The sequence below is a fragment of the Hyla sarda genome, chromosome 4 (genome assembly GCF_029499605.1).
Source record: "Hyla sarda isolate aHylSar1 chromosome 4, aHylSar1.hap1, whole genome shotgun sequence".
Taxonomy (NCBI): Eukaryota; Metazoa; Chordata; class Amphibia; order Anura; family Hylidae; genus Hyla; species Hyla sarda.
Window position 1 is genome coordinate 419,381,094 of NC_079192.1, and position 19,574 is coordinate 419,400,667.

General features: G+C 49.6%; 1 long non-coding RNA gene across 2 annotated transcripts in view; it reads left to right on the plus strand.

Moving 5' to 3' along the window:
- Window positions 1-8,848: 8,848 nt before the first annotated feature.
- Window positions 8,849-19,574, plus strand: part of LOC130367140 (uncharacterized) — a 16,499-nt gene continuing 5,773 nt past the window's right edge. Inside the window, exons 1-2 of one of the 2 annotated variants that reach the window (XR_008892089.1) lie at window positions 8,849-8,897; window positions 18,600-18,697. This is a non-coding gene — a long non-coding RNA (uncharacterized LOC130367140). The other variant, XR_008892090.1, reaches the window with a different exon arrangement.

The following is a 19,574-nucleotide window of genomic DNA, read 5'->3' on the forward strand; positions in this document are numbered from 1 at the left end:
GCGCAGAAGGAAGGCCTGGAAGAGGGATAAAATGTGCCATCTTGGAGAATTGATCAACGACCACCCAAATAACTGTGTTGCCACGGGATAAAGGTAAGTCAGTAATAAAGTCCATACCAATCTGAGACCAAGGCTGTTCGGGGACAGGCAGAGGATGGAGGAGACCAGCAGGCTTCTGGCGAGGGGTCTTGTCCCGGGCACAGACTGTACAAGCCCGCACGAAATCAATAACATCAGCTTCTAGGGTAGGCCACCAATAAAATCGAGAGATGAGCTGGATGGATTTTTTGATGCCAGCATGGCCTGCGAGGTGTGAGGAGTGTCCCCACTTGAGAATCCTGAGGCGCTGGCGTGGAGAGACGAAGGTCTTCCCTGGAGGAGTTTGTCTGATGGAGGCTGGAGAAGTGGAGATCAGACAGTCTGGAGGAATAATGTGTTGCGGGGAAGCTTCCACTTCAGAGGCATCCGATGAACGAGAGAGGGCGTCAGCCCTAATGTTCTTGTCAGCAGGGCGAAAATGAATTTCAAAGTTAAAACGGGCAAAGAACAACGACCACCTGGCCTGGCGAGGGTTCAGCTGTTGGGCAGACTGAAGATAAGAGAGATTCTTGTGATCAGTGTATATGATAACTGGATATTTGGATCCCTCCAGCAGATGCCTCAGTTCCTCAAGGGCCAATTTTATGGCCAGTAGTTCTCGATTAGTGTTGCTCACGAATATTCGCAATTCGAATATTATTCGCGAATATCGCATATTCGCGAATTCGCGAATTTCGCGAATATAGCGCTATATATTCGTAATTACGAATATTCGTTTTTTTTTTTTTTTTTTTTTTTTTTTTCACAGTACACATCACAGTGATCATCCCTCTCTGCTTCCAGCTTGTGTGGTGTAAAGAAGGCTCTAATACTACTGTGTGAGACTGGCGCGCGAAAATTCGCATATGCGAAAATTAGCATATGCGAAAATTAGCACATGCGAATTTTCACATATGCGAATTTTCGCGTATGTTAATTTTGTATATGCTAATATGCACATATGATAGTTTTCGCATACGCGAATGTTCGCATATGCGACAATAAAACGGGAATATAACGAATATGCGAATATTCGCGAATATATGACGAATATTCGTCCATATATTCGCGAATATTCGCGAATTCGAATATGGCCTATGCCGCTCAACACTATTCTCGATCACCAATGGAGTAGTTTTTCTCCGCCGTAGAGAAGGTCCTAGAAAAGAAACCACAAGTAACAGCATGTCTGGAAGAATTTTTCTGTAGGAGTACTGCTCCAGCTCCCACCGAGGAGGCGTCTACCTCCAGTGAGAAGGGCTTAGATGGATCAGGTCTGGAGAGTACGGGAGCAGAAGAAAAGGCAGTTTTGAGATGATTGAATACATCTTCTGCTTGAGGAGGCCAGGACTTAGGATTGGCTTTTTTCTTGGTTAGAGCCACGATAGGGGCCACAATAGTGGGAAAATGCGGAATAAATTGTCTGTAATAATTGGCGAACCCCAAAAAACGTTGGATAGCACGGAGTCCGGAGGGGCGTGGCCAATCCAATACGGCTGATAGTTTGTCTGGGTCCATTTGGAGTCCCTGGCCAGAGACTAAGTATCCTAGGAAGGGAAGAGATTGACATTGAAAGAGACATTTTTCCATTTTGGAGTATAATTGATTGTCCCGAAGTCTCTGAAGAACCATGCGGACATGCCGGCGGTGTTCTTCTAGGTTAGCAGAAAAAATCTAAATATCGTCCAGGTAGACCACAACACAGGTATATAGAAGATCACGAAAAATTTCATTACAAAGTCTTGGAAGACGGCAGGGGCGTTGCAAAGCCCAAAGGGCATAACCAGATATTCAAAGTGTCCATCTCTGGTGTTAAATGCGGTCTTCCACTCGTCCCCCTCCCTGATGCGGATGAGATTATAAGCACCTCTTAAGTCCAGCTTGGTAAAGATGTGGGCGCCTTGTAGGCGGTCAAAGAGTTCCGAGATAAGAGGTAGGGGAAAGCGGTTTTTTTACAGTGATTTTATTAAGTCTGCGGTAATCAATGCAAGGACGTAAGGAGCCATCTTTTTTGGAAACGAAGAAAAATCCAGCTCCGGCAGGAGAGGAAGACTTGCGGATAAACCCCTTTTTTAAATTCTCTTGGATGTACTCCGACATGGCAAGTGTTTCCGGAGCAGACAGAGGATAGATTCTGCCCCGGGGTGGAGTAGTACCAGGGAGGAGGTCAATAGAACAGTCATAAGGCCTGTGAGATAGGCCTTGGGAAGACCAGATATCGGAGGAACCACAGGGTCTTGACTGACAGTACAAGGGAGCAGGCTTAAGACAGTTCTTGTGGCAAGTAGTACCCCAGTTCTTGATCTCCCCGGTGGTCCAATGAAGGGTTGGGGAATGGCATTGAAGCCACGGTAGTCCAAGAAGAATTTCCGAAGTGCAGTTAGAGAGGACCAGAAATTCTATCTTTTCGTGATGGGGTCCAATGCACATTAAGAGGGGTTCCGTGCGGTAACGCACAGTACAGTCCAATCTTTCATTATTAACAGAGGCGATGTAGAGGGGTCTGGCGAGACTGGTCACCGGGATGTTGAACCTGTTGATGAAAGAGGCCAAAATAAAATTTCCTGCAGATCCGGAATCCAAGAAGGCCATAGCTGAGAAGGAGAAGGAGAAGGTAGAAGAAGAAATCCGCACAGGCACAGTAAGACGTGGAGAGTTCACATCAAGAGCTGTCTCACCTTTGTGCGGAGTCTGAGTGTGTCTTTCCTGACGTGGAGGTCTAAATAGGGAAGTGCACAGGTGAAGGTACTGATTAAAACCCATGCGCCAATCAGTGGCGCACCGGCCCTTTAAATCGCAAAGACCCGGCGCGCGCGCGCCCCCTAGGGAGCGGGGCCGCGCGCGCCGGGACAGCACAGACGGGGAACGAGTCTGGTAAGCGGGTCGGGATGCGCATCGCGAGCGGGCGCGTCCCGCATCGCGAATCGCATCCCGGCTGGGAACATTATCGCAGAGCACCCGGTCAGCAGGTCTGACCGGGGCGCTGCGAATGGGAGAACGCTGTGAGCGCTCCGGGGAGGAGCGGGGACCTGGAGCACTCGGCGTAACACTAGCCTTGCGGATCTCACAGTGGCTAAACAGAATCAGCAGATTGCCCAGCAAGGTCAACAGTTGGCCCAGTTGGCCGCCATGATGCAGCAACTCCTGTCTGCCCAGCAACAGCCGTCTCCTCCGCCTGCACCTGCTGCTCCATCTCAGCCAGCAGCCGTCTCCAGTGCCAGAATCCGTTTGTCCTTGCCGGACAAGTATGACGGAGATCCGAAGCAGTGCTGTGGGTTCCTGTCGCAGTGCTCTCGTCTTCTCGAGTTACCGTCCGACCAGTTCCCGTCCGAACGAGCCGAGGTGGCTTTCATACTCAGCTTGCTCTCCGGGCAGGCCCTGGACTGGGCTACACCTTTTATGGGACCGCTTTGATCCAGCCACTACCTCCGTCCAGAGCTTCTGTCAAGAGTTCCGGAGTGTGTTTGAGGAACCTCCCCGGGTTACCTCCGCAGAATCTGCTTTGCTGAACCTGACCCAAGGAGGCTCTACCGTGGGTGAATACGCCATCCAATTCCATACCCTCGCCTCAGAGTTGAATTGGAACAATGATGCCCTTTGTGCCACTTTCAAGAAGGGACTAAACAGTGATGTGAAACACGTCCTAGCTGCACGGGAGATACCTTCTACTCTCAGTGACCTTATTCTACTGGCCACTAGGATCGACAAGCGTTTCGCCGAGAGACAAGAGGAACTCCTTCTTGAGAAAGAGAGAGCTCGTCCTAGACGCTATCCTCGTCTGGCTCCTGTTTTTCTGCGTCCATCGCAATCCGCTTCTGGGCCTCCCGCTGTAGAGGCCATGCAGGTGGACCGGTCTCGCCTGACCCCGCAGGAACGGAGTCGTCGCAGAGAGGAGAACCTGTGTCTGTACTGTGCCAGTACCGAGCACTTCCTCAGAGACTGTCCTCTTCGTCCACCGCGTTCGGGAAACGCTCGCACCTAGTAAACGTGGGAGAGGCGTTGCTAGGTGTGGATTCTTTCTCTCCACGCCTTACGGTATCTGTGCAGCTTTCCGTTTCCCCCAAGTCTACCTTCACCGCCACTGCCTTCTTGGATTCTGGATCTGCTGGCAATTTCATCCATGCCTCCTTGATTGACAAGCATCAAATCCCTGTCGTCCGTCTGGCCAAGCCATTCTTCATTTCTACTGTCAACAGGGAGAAACTGTCTGCCACTGTGCAGTACCGCACCTTACCATTACAGATGGGCGTCGGATTTTTGCATACTGAGATGCTGGAGTTCTTAGTTCTTCCCTTCTGCTCCACTGAACTCCTCTTAGGTTTGCCATGGCTCCAGCGCCACTCTCCCATCCTGGATTGGTCCTCCGGAGAGATCCTGAGGTGGGGTCCTTCCTGCTCCGGTCGTTGTCTCAAGTCTGTTCTTGTCAAACGGGACCTTGTTCCTCCGCCACCTGGTCTTCCGGAGCCTTACCACTGCTTTGCTGACGTTTTCTGCAAGAAGCAAGCCGAAGTCCTTCCACCTTACGATTGTCCTATCGATTTGGTACCCGGTTCTACTCCCCCCCGGGGTAGAATCTATCCACTCTCACCACCAGAGACTCTCGCCATGTCAGAGTACATTCCTGAAAACCTGCAGAGAGGTTTCATAAGGAAATCTTCCTCCCCCGCTGGGGCCGGTTTTTTCTTTGTTTCCAAGAAGGACGGCTCCCTCCGTCCTTGCATAGACTACAGAGGTCTAAACAAGATTACTGTCAAGAATCGTTATCCCTTGATCTCTGTGCTATTTGACCGACTCTGAGGGGCTAGGATCTTCACCAAGTTGGATCTGTGAGGAGCTTACAATCTGATCTGAATCCGAGAGGGTGATGAGTGGAAGAACGTCTTCAACAACCGGGATGGCCATTTTGAATACCTGGTGATGCCTTTCGGTCTGTGCAACGCACCTGCTGTATTCCAAGAATTTGTCAATGACATTTTCAGAGATTTGCTTTACACCTGCGTAGTTGTATACCTTGACGACATCCTTATCTTCTCTTCCAACCTGGATCAACACCGGGTCCATGTCCATCAAGTTCTTTCACGCCTTAGAAAGAATCGCCTGTATGCTAAGATCGAGAAGTGTCTATTTGAGCGGTCCAGTCTGCCCTTCCTAGGGTGCATCATTTCTGCGCAAGGGCTACAGATGGACCCAGCCAAGCTCTCAGCGGTACTGGACTGGCCACGCCCCTCTGGACTCCGTGCCATTCAAAGATTTTTGGGTTTGGCCAATTATTATAGGCAATTCATTCCCCATTATTCCACTCTGATGTCACCCATTGTAGCCCTGACCAAAAAGGGGGCTAATCCCAAATCTTGGCCTTCTCAAGCTGAAGCGGCCTTCCAGTCACTGAAAGCCTCTTTTGTCTCCGCACCAGTACTATCCAGACCTGACCCCACTAAGCCTTTTTCCCTGGAAGTGGATGCCTCCTCCGTGGGAGCCGGAGCCGTACTTACCCAGAAGTCACCCAGGGGCAAGACACTTTCTTGCGGATTCTACTCCAAGACCTTCACTCCTGCTGAGAGAAATTATTCTATTGGTGATAGGGAACTATTGGCCATAAAATTGGCACTCGAGGAATGGAGACATCTTCTTGAGGGCTCCATCCACCCTGTGAGTATTTTCACCGACCACAAGAACCTTGCCTATCTCCAATCTGCACAAAGGCTGAATCCACGTCAGGCTCGCTGGTCCTTGTTCTTTGCTCGCTTTAATTTTGTGATTCATTTTCGTCCTGCGAGCAAAAACATGGGCTGATGCTCCTTCCCGCTCTTCTGACGTGCTGGGAGACGAGGTAACTCCCCAACATATAATTCCGCCTGAGCACCTAATTGCCGCTGCTCCAGAGGATCTGCGCTCTCTCCCTCCAGGCAAGTCCTATGTGCCTCCACGTCAGTGTCTACGAGTCCTCAAGTGGGGCCATGACTCCTTATTCGCAGGCCATCCTGGGGTACAGAAGACTCTTCAGCTCATCTCCCACATTGCCATGGACTTTGTTACCGATCTCCCCTCCTCTCATGGAATGACGGTCATTTGGGTCGTAGTTGATCGCTTCTCGAAGATGGCCCACTTTGTACCTCTGCCTGGTCTTACTTCTGCACCTGTGTTGGCCAAACAGTTTTTTCAGCATATTTTTCGCCTCCACGGTCTTCCCAAGCACATTGTCTCTGACCGTCGGGTACAATTTGTCTCCAAATTTTGGAGGGCTCTTTGCGGTCAGCTCGGGGTCAAGTTGGACTTCTCATCTTCCCATCACCCTCAGTCCAATGGCTAGGTGGAACCAAATTTTAGGAGAATATCTACGTCATTTCGTGTCCTCACGCCACAGTGACTGGTCTGATCTGCTTCCCTGGGCAGAATTTTCTTGTAATTACAAACACTCCTCTGCCTCGAACAAGTCTCCATTTTTTGTAGTCTTTGGTCGCCATCCTCTTCCTCCTCTGCCGCTGTCCTCCTCCTCTCCCGTACCGGCTGTTGATGACCTTGTCCGAGATTTTTCTTCCATCTGGCGAGAGACCCGCACTGCTCTCCTCAAAGCCTCTGCCCACATGAAGTTCCAGGCAGACCACAGACGCAGAGCTCCTCCAGAATTTTTTCCTGGTGACAAAGTTTGGCTCTCCTCCAAATATATCCGATTCCTGGTTCCTAGCTACAAGTTGGGTCCCCGCTACTTGGGACCGTATAAAATCAAGAAGCGATTCAATCCAGTATCCTACCAACTCCATCTTCCTTCCTCCCTCGGAAAGAATTGGGGATTCTATGTCTCCCTCCTTAAACCTGCCATTTTTTAATCGCTTCTCCCCCAAGGTCACTACTCCTACCCCTGTGTCCGGCACTACAGATGTATTCTCTGTCAAGGAGATTTTGGCATCAATGTCCATCCGGGGGAGAAAAATTTTTCTGGTCGACTGGGAGGCCTCATCCTCAGTTTCCTTGGTACCAAAAGGAGGGGGAGACCAAAAGGGGGGGGGGTACTGTTACAGTGAGCGCTCCGGTCACCTCCTCCGTACCAGAGCACTCGCCGCCCCTGCCCCCGTCTGTTTTGTCCCGGCATGACATGCTGACCGAGAGCGCAGGGACTCCTCCAGCAGGGATGCGGTTAGCGTGGCGGCTGATCCCCGCACACGCACCGCATCCCGTGTCCCCGTGTGAGGTGAACACTGTCCCGAGGTCTGCGTGAGGTGAACACTGTCCCGAGGTCTGCGTGAGGTGAACACTGTCCCGAGGTCTGCGTGAGGTGAACACTGTCCCGAGGTCTGCGTGAGGTGAACACTGTCCCGAGGTCTGGGTGAGGTGAACACTGTCCCGAGGTCTCCGTGAGGTGAACACTGTCCCGAGGTCTCCGTGAGGTGAACACTGTCCCGAGGTCTCCGTGAGGTGAACACTGTCCCGAGGTCTGCGTGAGGTGAACACTGTCCCGAGGTCTGCGTGAGGTGAACACTGTCCCGAGGTCTGCGTGAGGTGAACACTGTACCGAGGTCTGGGTGAGGTGAACACTGTCCCGAGGTCTGCGTGAGGTGAACACTGTCCCGAGGTCTGCGTGAGGTGAACACTGTCCCGAGGTCTGGGTGAGGTGAACACTGTCCCGAGGTCTCCGTGAGGTGAACACTGTCCCGAGGTCTGCGTGAGGTGAACACTGTCCCGAGGTCTGCGTGAGGTGAACACTGTCCCGAGGTCTGCGTGAGGTGAACACTGTCCCGAGGTCTGGGTGAGGTGAACACTGTCCCGAGGTCTGCGTGAGGTGAACACTGTCCCGAGGTCTGCGTGAGGTGAACACTGTCCCGAGGTCTGGGTGAGGTGAACACTGTCCCGAGGTCTGCGTGAGGTGAACACTGTCCCGAGGTCTGCGTGAGGTGAACACTGTCCCGAGGTCTGCGTGAGGTGAACACTGTCCCGAGGTCTGCGTGAGGTGAACACTGTCCCGAGGTCTGCGTGAGGTGAACACTGTCCCGAGGTCTGCGTGATCTGTGGGGTAGAGTTGCTGTGTTCTACACACTGTCCAAATTCTGTACTGAAATTAGGCAATGATGCTACCTAGAATGTACTGCAACCATGAAGCATCAATGTCTTATGACAGATCTGTAACCGTCAAGCATGCTGTGCCCCTGTCATGTGATCAGAGGTCAAGTTCCTAAGTTTGACCCAATAATGTGGGATCCCTCGATTGTCACATCATAAATATTTAACATACCATGGAGTACAATTTATATTGACATTATATGTAAATTTAAAGGGGAACTCCACAATGATCACTCGCTCGTTGCGGGGCCCCGTCTGTGTCAGAGCCGTGTCTGGGTGTGGGGCGGCGCAGACATCACCTCTTTTATTACTCTTCTCCTTAGATGTTTCCACATTTTAGCCTCTGGCAAAACCAGAAGAAGGACATTTTTTATTTAGACAATAAATAATCGACAAAAAAGAAAAAGACGGAAAACAAAGCCGAAACGCGGGGTCCCCACGGTGACTAATGTCTGATACTGGGAAAAAGGTGATAACCCCTGGAGATCCCCTCTAAGGAATGTATATCTCCCTGGAATGTATATAGTGACTATAACATGGGGTGAGGCCATAAACTACAACTCCCAGCAAGCTCCTCTCCGACTTCCGCTGTAGACCCGCGGCCCCCATGGCTGATGGGAGTTGTAGTTTTCTGTCTCTGATTTCCGGCTTTATGATCTGCGCACAGAACTACATCTCCCGGCGGACGCGGCGCTCGGGCTCCCCCCGGTGGTGAGGAGGAGGTACTGCGGCGCCGCTCTAGTCATTTGGAGAGGGACAAGCAGGTGAGTGCGGGGGACGCTCCGGGCCGGGGGCGATGCAGCTGCGGGTTCGTTTCTGTGTATTTGCAGTAGGTCTGTGGTGTGAAGGAGTCTCTTATTTTGTGCAATTTCTCCCCGAACTCTTGACACTAACCCTAATGGGTAACTGGGAACTGGTTGGCAATGAGTTAAAAGGAAGCAATGGGTTACTGGGGTTAATAAATTACTGGGGGACAATGGGCTACTAGGGGTCAATAGGTTACTGGGGGACAATGGCTAATGGGGGTCAAAAGGTTACTGGGGGTAATACATTACTGGGGGGCAATGGGCTAATGGGGGTCAAAAGGTTACTGGGGGTAATACATTACTGGGGGGCAATGGGCTAATGGGGGTCAAAAGGTTACTGGGGGGCAATGGGCTACTGGGAAACAGTGGGTTATTGAAGTAATAAGTTACTTGGGGGGGGTAATGGTTTACTGGGAGATAAGTTACTGGGGAGTAAGGGGTTACTGGGGGGGGGGTCATTGAGTTACTTGGAGCTTGGGGGCAATTGGCTGCTGGGAGTTTGGGGGGGTGTTGATGGAATACTGGGGCAATATTGGGAGCTGGGGGAGCAATGGGTTACTGGGGCAATGAGAGCTGGGAGGTAAAGGGTTACTGGGGGACCAATTGGTTGCTGGAGGGCAATGGGTTACTCAGGGGGCATTGGTTGCTGGGGGGCAGCAATAGGTAACTGGGAGCCGGTGGCCAATGGGCTACTGGGAAGCAGTTGGTTAGTTTGGGAGACTATGGTTTACCGGTGCCCGCTGTGATCTGGCGCCGTCGTTGTGTTATCCCGCTGTGATCTGCCGCCGTCGTCGTGTTATCCCGCTGTGATCTGGCACGGTCGTTGTGTTATCCCGCTGTGATCTGCCGCTGTCGCCGTGTTATCCCGCTGTGATCTGGCGCGGTCGTTGTGGTTTCCCGCTGTGATCTGGCGCGGTCGTTGTGTTTTCCCGCTGTGATCTGGCGCCGTCGTTGTGTTTTCCCGCTGTGATCTGGCGCCGTCGTCGTGTTTTCCCGCTGTGATCTGGCGCCGTCGTCGTGTTTTCCCGCTGTGATCTGGGGCCGTCGTCGTGTTATCCCGCTGTGATCTGGCGCCGTCGTCGTGTTATCCCGCTGTGATCTGGCGCCGTCGTCGTGTTATCCCGCTGTGATCTGGCGCCGTCGTCGTGTTATCCCGCTGTGATCTGGCGCCGTCGTCGTGTTATCCCGCTGTGATCTGGCGCCGTCGTCGTGTTATCCCGCTGTGATCTGGCGCCGTCGTCGTGTTATCCCGCTGTGATCTGGCGCCGTCGTCGTGTTATCCCGCTGTGATCTGGCGCCGTCGTCGTGTTATCCCGCTGTGATCTGGCGCCGTCGTCGTGTTATCCCGCTGTGATCTGGCGCCGTCGTCGTGTTATCCCGCTGTGATCTGGCATGGTCGTTGTGGTTTGTCGCTCCGTCTTCCTTACATGGATCTTCTGGTGCATTGTGTCGTCCCCCCCAACATTTCTCCTCTGTGGCCCCTGTGGTGTCGGCCCTGATGTGGAGTGATTAAGGTCTTGTGGCCCCATCGCATGTGATAAGCGTTTACAGCCGCCGCTCGTCTCCACCTTCCCATTGGTCGATATCACCCCCCCCCCCCATACGTGCAGCACGGGCTCTTCACGCGTTTCGTGTTATTTTTGTCGCCGGGCGGTGCTGAGTCAAGGCCACATTCCTGGCATTACACTGAAATCTGGCGGCAGATAAGAAGTGTCGCCACATCCGCAGGGTAGTCGTGACCCCAATACAAGGGGACATCCCCCCCCCCCCAATCTTAGCCTCTGGGTCAGTGTTTCCCAGCCAGGGCGCCTCCAGCTGTTGCATAACCAACCGATCGCTGGCTGGACGTGCTGGGAGTTGTAGTCTTGAAACAGCTGGAGGCACCATGGTTGGGAAACACTGTTCTGGGTGTAAACAAATGATTCCATTCATTGCCAGCAAGCAGAGATCTTAAAGGAAAGTGACCTTTATTCTTCCTTATTAAAACTACGGAAATATTCAGACTTAACTAAGGCGTCATCTTAATGCGGGCGAGCGGGGTCACATGATACAGGGTGAGGAATTTACACAGACTAACACCGTATTATTGTGCGGCAGGTTCAGGCAGGTAAACTCCCAGAACACGAATACAAGAATATAACTACTATAATACTGCCCCTATATACAGGAATATAACTACTATAATACTGCTCATATATACAAGAATATAACTACTATAATACTACCCCTATATACAAGAATATATCTACTATAATACTGCTCCTATATACAAGAATATAACTACTATAATACTGCCTCCTATATACAAGAATATAACTACTATAATACTGCTCCTATATACAAGAATATAACTACTATAATACTGCTCCTATATACAATAATATAACTACTATAAATACTGCACCCTATATACAAGAATATAACTACTATAATACTGCTCCTATATACAAGAATATAACTACTATAATACTGCCTCCTATATACAAGAATATAACTACTATAATACTGCTCCTATATACAAGAATATAACGACTATAATACTGCCCCTATATACAGGAATATAACTACTATAATACTGCTCATATATACAAGAATATAACTACTATAATACTGCTCCTATATACAAGAATATAACTACTATAATACTGCTCCTATATACAAGAATATAACTACTATAATACTGCTCCTATATACAAGAATATATCTACTATAATACTGCTCCTATATACAAGAATATAACTACTATAATACTGCTCCTATATACAAGAATATAACTACTATAATACTGCTCCTATATACAAGAATATAACTACCATAATACTGCCCCCTATATACAAGAATATAACTACTATAATACTGCTCCTATATACAAGAATATAACTACTATAATACTGCTCCTATATACAAGAATATAACTACTATAATACTGCCCCTATATACAAGAATATAACTACTATAATACTGCTCCTATATACAAGAATATAACTGCTATAATACTGCTCCTATATACAAGAATATAACTACTATAATACTGCTCCTATATACAAGAATATATCTACTATAATACTGCTCCTATATACAAGAATATAACTACCATAATACTGCTCCTATATACAAGAATATAACTACTATAATACTGCCTCCTATATACAAGACTATAACTACTATAATACAGCTCCTATATACAAGAATATAACTACTATAATACTGCCTCCTATATACAAGAATATAACTACTATAATACTGCTCCTATATACAAGAATATAACTACTATAATCCTGCCTCCTATATACAAGAATATATCTACTATAATACTGCCCCTATATACAAGAATATAACTACTATAATACTGCCTCCTATATACAAGACTATAACTACTATAATACAGCTCCTATATACAAGAATATAACTACTATAATACTGCCTCCTATATACAAGAATATAACTACTATAATACTGCCTCCTATATACAAGAATATAACTACTATAATACTGCTCCTATATACAAGAATATAACTACCATAATACTGCTCCTATATACAAGAATATAACTACTATAATACTGCCTCCTATATACAAGAATATAATTACTATAATACTGCCTCCTATATACAAGTATATAACTACTATAATACTGCCCCCTATATACAAGAATATAACTACTATAATACTGCCCCTATATACAAGAATATAACTACTATAATACTGCCCCTATATACAAGAATATAACTACTATAATACTGCTCCTATATACAAGAATATAACTACTATAATACTGCCTCCTATATACAAGAATATAACTACTATAATACTGTCCCTATATACAAGAATATAACTACTATAATACTGCCCCTATATACAAGAATATAACTACTATAATACTGCTCCTATATACAAGAATATAACTACTATAATACTGCCCCTATATACAAGAATATACATTAGATGCTCAGATCTTGCCCCTGGTGAATCTGTTGTATAAGTGAAACATGTCGGGCACAGTAAAATATGGTCTTCTGTGAGATGTCTGATCATACACAGAGGTAGCGCATACAGATGTATTATTCCCCTGCACAGTGTGGCGGGTCTTTCTTCTGTGTTGCTCTGTACACTGTGCAGGATGTATATTCCTCTATATTCTTCTGGCGGTGACGTTATAGAAGCCGTTTCTGTAGGATTAACTCTCCGTGTACCATACTGTACGGGTCAAGTAGTCGCCTCCGTAATTTATGGACTTTACTGGCAGACGCTGCGGGATCATTATGTCAGCAGATACCGCTCTCAGGGGCAGAGATCAGCAGCTGCGGTAGTAACTGATCACATACGAGCGGCTACAGGAAGTATAAAGTATTCATACCCCTGAGGTCAGTGCAGGATCCGATATATTCACTGCTCCGCAGAATGTGACAGAACAGGAAAGATCACTGGATCCACGACCTCGTACACATCATACATTATTCTGCAGAGCTGCGCTCACTATTCTGCTGTTACATCATACATTATTCTGCAGAGCTGCGCTCACTATTCTGCTGTTACATCCTGTCTTATCCTCCAGAGCTGCACTCACTATGTAACATGATGTAACAGCAGAATAGTGAGTGCAGCTCTGGAGGATAAGACGTGATAGAATAGCAGAATAGTGAGTGCAGCTCTGGATAAGACGTGATGTAACAGCAGAATAGTGAGTGCAGCTCTGGAGGATAAGACATGATGTAACAGCAGAATAGTGAGTGCAGCTCTGGAGGATAAGACATGATGTAACAGCAGAATAGTGAGTGCAGCTCTGGAGGATAAGACATGATGTAACAGCAGAATAGTGAGTGCAGCTCTGGAGGATAAGACATGATGTAACAGCAGAATAGTGAGTGCAGCTCTGGATAAGACGTGATGTAACAGCAGAATAGTGAGTGCAGCTCTGGAGGATAAGACATGATGTAACAGCAGAATAGTGAGTGCAGCTGTGGAGGTGACTGGAGCCCATGTGATCAGAATAACGAGTGACCCTATTTAAGGTGAATTTTTCTCATTTTTTCTTTTTTGTTTCTGGTTTCCGATGTTTATCTGATTTCTTGGCGCGATTTTGGTTGATAAGACGGAGACGTCCCGGCGGTGGTGATGGCGGGGGGGGGGGGGGGGGGGGTGAATGTTATGACCGGTATAACAGTGCAGCTTTCTGAGGGGCGTCTCGTGATCACTGGGGTAATCGTCATCGCCCCAAATAATATTATCCGCTGGGAGTATCGTACGAACGGTGAGAACTATCCTCAGAAACCTCCGCAGCCCCGCCCACAGCGCTGCCAGCACATCCTACTGTACACAAGAAAATCCCCTGGTATCACACCTGCCAATATTAACCCCTACAGTGAGGAAGAGAGACAGAGTGCCGTCCTGGGAGCGTAAGTTCTCTTATTCTGTGTGTATGTATGTATGTGTGTGTATATATATATATATATATATATATATATATATAATATATATATATATATATATACACACATACGCTGCACAGTACCACTTCTCCTGTCCTGTATATATACACTGCACAGTACCACTTCTCCTGTCCTGTACACTGGGTGTAACCCTCAGGTGGATTGGGTGTCTGTAGAGTCAGTGCTGCTGCTGGGAGGCGATCTGTGTGGCTCCTGGTTCCTGCTCCATTCTGCCTGGAGGGGGGTAGGTTCCTGGGATGCAGGAGGAAACAAGTCCCAGGCCTCTGGTTCCCGGAGTAGGCCGGCGGGGACAGAGGGCGCACAGCGACCAGCCTGTTCGGCGGAGGTAAGGAGATCTGGTGGGGGAAGCAGCAATGTTTCTCCTGCCCCCCCCCCCCCTGTGAAGACATGGATGTGAAGGATTGGGGGGTGCGGAGACCCCAGGAGCCTGCGAGTGACTTTACCTCCAGAATTGCTTATTTTCTGCAAGAATTTAAAACTAACAGCTATGAGCTCAGCAGGTTGCGTGCAGAGCCGAGATGCGCTCGAGTGCGGGCAAACACCGCGACCGGAAATAAGCGCACGGAAGCTAATAAGGACATTACTAAGATCAAGTCCGAGATTAACATCGTGGAGAAAAAAATATGGACATTCAAAACAACGGCGGCCCCTTCATGGAGAAGCTCCTTAATCAGGAGAGGTTTGAGGAGATGAAGGGGTTAAAGGACCCCATGGCTGAGGAGGATGGTGACCCCATTAACACCCAGGAGACATCTCAGGGGTCTCAGAGCGAGATCTGCCTCGGACAAGGACCACCAGCCTCAGCACCAGGACCCCGGAGGAGCTCGGAGGAGGAGAGCAGTGACTCCGGGGGGAGACTCATGGCGGTCATCCGAGAGATGTAGTCTCCGGTACGGTTGGAGTGGTTCACGTGCGGAGAAGACCCTGTACCGGATGAGGAGGAGGAGAAAGAAAAAAAGTGATGCGAAAAGGGGTGAATCGTGTCATTTTCTTATGTCCCCCTTTCCCCAGCTCCACCTAGTCAGGGCCCTGCGGTGGGTTCTGTGCAGGGGAAGAGCAGTGGGCAGAGTATGGAGGTTCCTACAGGAGAGTCATGTGACACTGTTTTAGCTTGTAGTAGCGGTAAGAGTGTCGGTGCGATTTCGGCTGTGAAGCCGGACATGTCTGGTGAGGTCCGCAGCCCAGCAGTAGGCTGCTTTTCTTCGGCACCGGGCCAGGGCAAGGCGGGCAGTGGTAAAGCTTTGGTCCCGGTGCCGGAGATGATGAACGAGGGCGGAGATAAGCAGCGCCATGGGGTGCACGGGGGTAAGGCAGGGTCCGCGGTGGGGTCTGCGGCCGGTGTGGTTTCTGCTGTCGGGGTGTCACCTGCAGGGGCTTTTCAAGGGGGAACCTCATCTGTGGTTGGGGCAGGTGGCACCTCGACAGGGATAATTAAACCGGCCAGGGCTGGACTGGCGATGGCGGCCGCTAAGGCTATGGAAAATATCAAAGAAAATGTTCCCAAACCCATGAGGACTGGAGGTTCAGTGGACTATATTTCAGAGACTGTTCTTGTATCTGGACGGACTCCTGCCCCAAAGGACTTTCCTGTGGCCGGTGAAGCAGAGGGGGTTCCTGACCAGTCAGAGTCTGTTATTGGGGCGGGGAAAGACTGGTCAGGAGCACCCGATGAAGCTGAGGTCACATCTGTAAATAATGTACATATGGGGGATCTGTCTGTGGGGTCTGGTCCAGGACTGAATAGGGGTGTGAATGGGGGAGTGAGAGTGAGGGAGGATGATGACAGGATGGATGAAGGGGATGTGAGTGCGAGAGGGGGGGTGAGTATGGCTTCTGTGGAAAGTGAGGTTGGTCCATCTGAACCCCCGGCAGCGGCGCCCGCTAGGAGTTATGCCATTGTTGCTGCCGGGGCAAGTGGGCCTCATGGGAATCCTGCGCCTTCTGGTCCTGGGCATAGTGACCTTCAGAGGCGCTTTCTGGAGGCCTTGCGGAGGGGGGGTAAATCTATCACTGTAGAGGGTAGAGAGGTAGAACTGTCCTTTTGGATAGAGAGGCACGGCCTCAGGCCTTCCGAGAGCAAAGGAGAGGAGTCATGGTCACTCCCCACAGCCGGGTCTGGGGTCCCCGGGAGGAATGTGGTCCGTCTTAGGTGGAGGGGCAATGATACTTGTCCAAACAGGACAAAGGTGGTAGAGCTCCTCCTCAAGATGGATTTCAGGGCAGGTGACATCTTTGCCCTGATACATCCTCATGGTACCCCATTTTTCGATGTCAGCTTCGTCCGGGCTCAAGGGCTCGAGCTCTTTTGGTCTCGGTACGAGCTGGCAAAGATCGAACCCGAGTGGCGAGACTTTGCTGTCCAGGCAATTTCTCGCCAGAATAGCATCAAGAAAGTGACGGTATTAACGTGTAACGAATCTCTTTCTTGCATAGACATCATGACCTGGATTGGGCGTTATGGAGAGGTGGTCAGTATTCCCCAGAAAAACAGGGATGAATTCGGTATCTGGTCGGGGGCCTGGACCTTCATGGTCAAGTTGAAGGTTTCAGGGAATTCTGTCACTCACATTCCCTCCTCCACCTTTCTGGGGAGGGACAGGATCCTGGTTTTCTACCAGGGACAGCCGAAGGTCTGCCATCTCGCCGCAACCTGTGGGGACATTCGTTGTCACCTGTGTGGGGACCTCGGTCACCCCTTCAGCCGCTGTCCGGTCTCTTTTGCCAATGCGGTGGAATCTCCAGCTGGGGTTAGCAGAGATGCTGACTCCACTGGGGAGGGTACCGGTGGAGGTGGGGAGATTACGGGTCCAAGGAAGAAAAGAATGACACCTTCTAGGATGAGGCATTTGGAGGCCAAAGGGAAAGGGAAGGGGCTTCTCAGGTGACAGCTGAGGTAGCTTTACCTGACCCTGAGATGGTGGATTCTGCTGAGGATCTGAGCGATGGTGGGCTGGAGGAGGAGGCCAGGAGACTGGATAGAGAGGAGGAGGATAAGAGGGCCATCACTGCTACCTCCTCTCCAGGAGAGAGTATGGATGAGGAGAGCAAAGAGTGGCTAAAGAATAAGAGAAAATCGGGTGCCATAAAAAAGAGGAGGAAGAGGAGCAAGGAGAAGGAGTCCCCTTCTTTGTAGTTGGATCATTCAGTCCCCCTCACCCTTGTCCAGGTACCAGCGGAAGGATCTACCGCCTCCCCTCTGGTAGATAGCCCTAACCTGTACCAAGTCCTCAGGGATAACATCTCTTCCTCTGATGAGGAGGCCGGGGACGAGGTGCCGGTGTCTGAAGTGAGGCATTCTGGGAAAGTCAAGTCCTCCTCTCTGGTAACGGGGAGGGAGGCTGTCCCAGGACCAGGTGGGGTGCAGGAGGTGACCTCTGGAAAAGAGGGAAACTCTATAAATTCTGTAAATATGGATATGTCTCTGTGCTTAAAAAGGGGTAAATTGGGTAATTCTGATGATGACACTAAGGAAAAGGGAGGGAAGAAGAGGGCTGTCTAGCTTGATCACACATGATGGCGGCAACCTCCCCGTTGACGCTGGCGAGTATTAATGTTGCCAGCATAAAGTCAGATGCGGCAAGATTTGCGGCCTTTGATTTTCTCAGCCGAATTGAGACCAGGTTGACAGATCTAACCGCTATCCATAAGGCGAAGTGTGAGTGGTGCCATGGGCCCTCTCACTGGTCTCTTGTGGCCCAGCCATATAGCGGGGTGGCGGTTATTTTTAAAACCGCTCAGGTAGAATGCAGACGTGTTATCGAGCTAGAAATGGGGAGATGTCTGGTATTAGACGTCCTCATGAAGGGACAAGAGCTCCGCCTTATAAACATCTATGGTCCACAGACTAGGTGGGACCGGAAAAGTCTCTTTAGGAGGATTAAGCCCCTACTTTTTACTAGCCGGCAGGTCATCTTTGGAGGAGACTTTAATACTGTCACAAGGTCTCGTGATAGGGGAGGCTCCAGGGATCGGCTAGATTACGATAGCGTTGCCTTGAATAGAATAGCTAGTGAGTCTCGCCTGGTGGATGTCCACATCCGGCACACCCCAGGTCACAGCGGGTTCACTTACTTTAGAGGTAGAGAGATCAGGTCTAGGATAGATAGGTTTTTTTTTTTTTTTTTTGAAGGAGGAGTCTGTCTCTTCACCTTTACAGGTTGTGGAAGTACAGTTCTCCGACCACTGTTTGATTATGTTTTCTTTGTTTCAGGGACCCCCAGGATGGAAAGGGGATTGTGGAAGCTGAATTCGTCCCTCCTGGAAGTCAAGGAGATAAGACGGTCCTTTGAGGAGTTTCTGCAGAGCCAGGTACCATTACTGGACTTATGCAACACTAAGTCAGAGTGGTGGGAGATGTTCAAAAAACGGGCGGCGAGATTCTTCCGCCAGACCGCGAACCTTAGGAGTCTGAATAGGGATCGTCTCTATCAGGAACTAAGGAGGAAACTCGAGGTTCTTGTCTCGACTGGAGGTGACCGAGAGGAAATCTCCAGAGTGAAATCTTTGCTAAAGAAGTGCCAGTAATCATAGACACGCATCTTTGGTTTTTGAAAGGGATTTCGGGAAGTACCGCTTGCCCGACCCTTTCCGGAGTTGTAAGATGTCAGTGGATTGTAAGATTGTGACCGGCCTGGTCGATAGTACAGGATCTCTGAACAAATCCAGATCGGGGATCCTGGAGGTCGTCAGAGCCTTTTACTCGCACCTCTTGGGGAAGAGGGATCTAGATCGAGGCAAGATGGCGGCTTTCCTGGCTGATGCCATTTCCCAGTCAGGAGTAGACCCCTCTCTTAATGTTTTGACAGAGAAGATCAGAGAAGAGGAAGTGAAGCTGGCGATTGAGAGGCTTGCCCTCAAGAAGTCGCCTGGGCTGGATGGCTTAACATCCGAGTTTTATAAGACCTTTAAGGACATCTTGGTTCCCCTCTTGACTGAGGTAATAAATGAGTGTCTATCCTCGGGCACTCTGCCGAGGTCAATGAGGAGGTCGCCTCTGATCATCCTGTCAAAGGGTAAAGACTCGTCCCACATTGAAAATTGGTGTCCCATAGCGCTTCTCAATGTGGACAGAAAGATCCTTGCAAAAGTGCTCTTCAACAGGTTGGTGAAATTTGCACCCCAGCTCCTTTCGGGGTCCCAGCAATGCTCTGTTCCCGATCGTAGCACTTTTAGTGCGGTGCTGGGT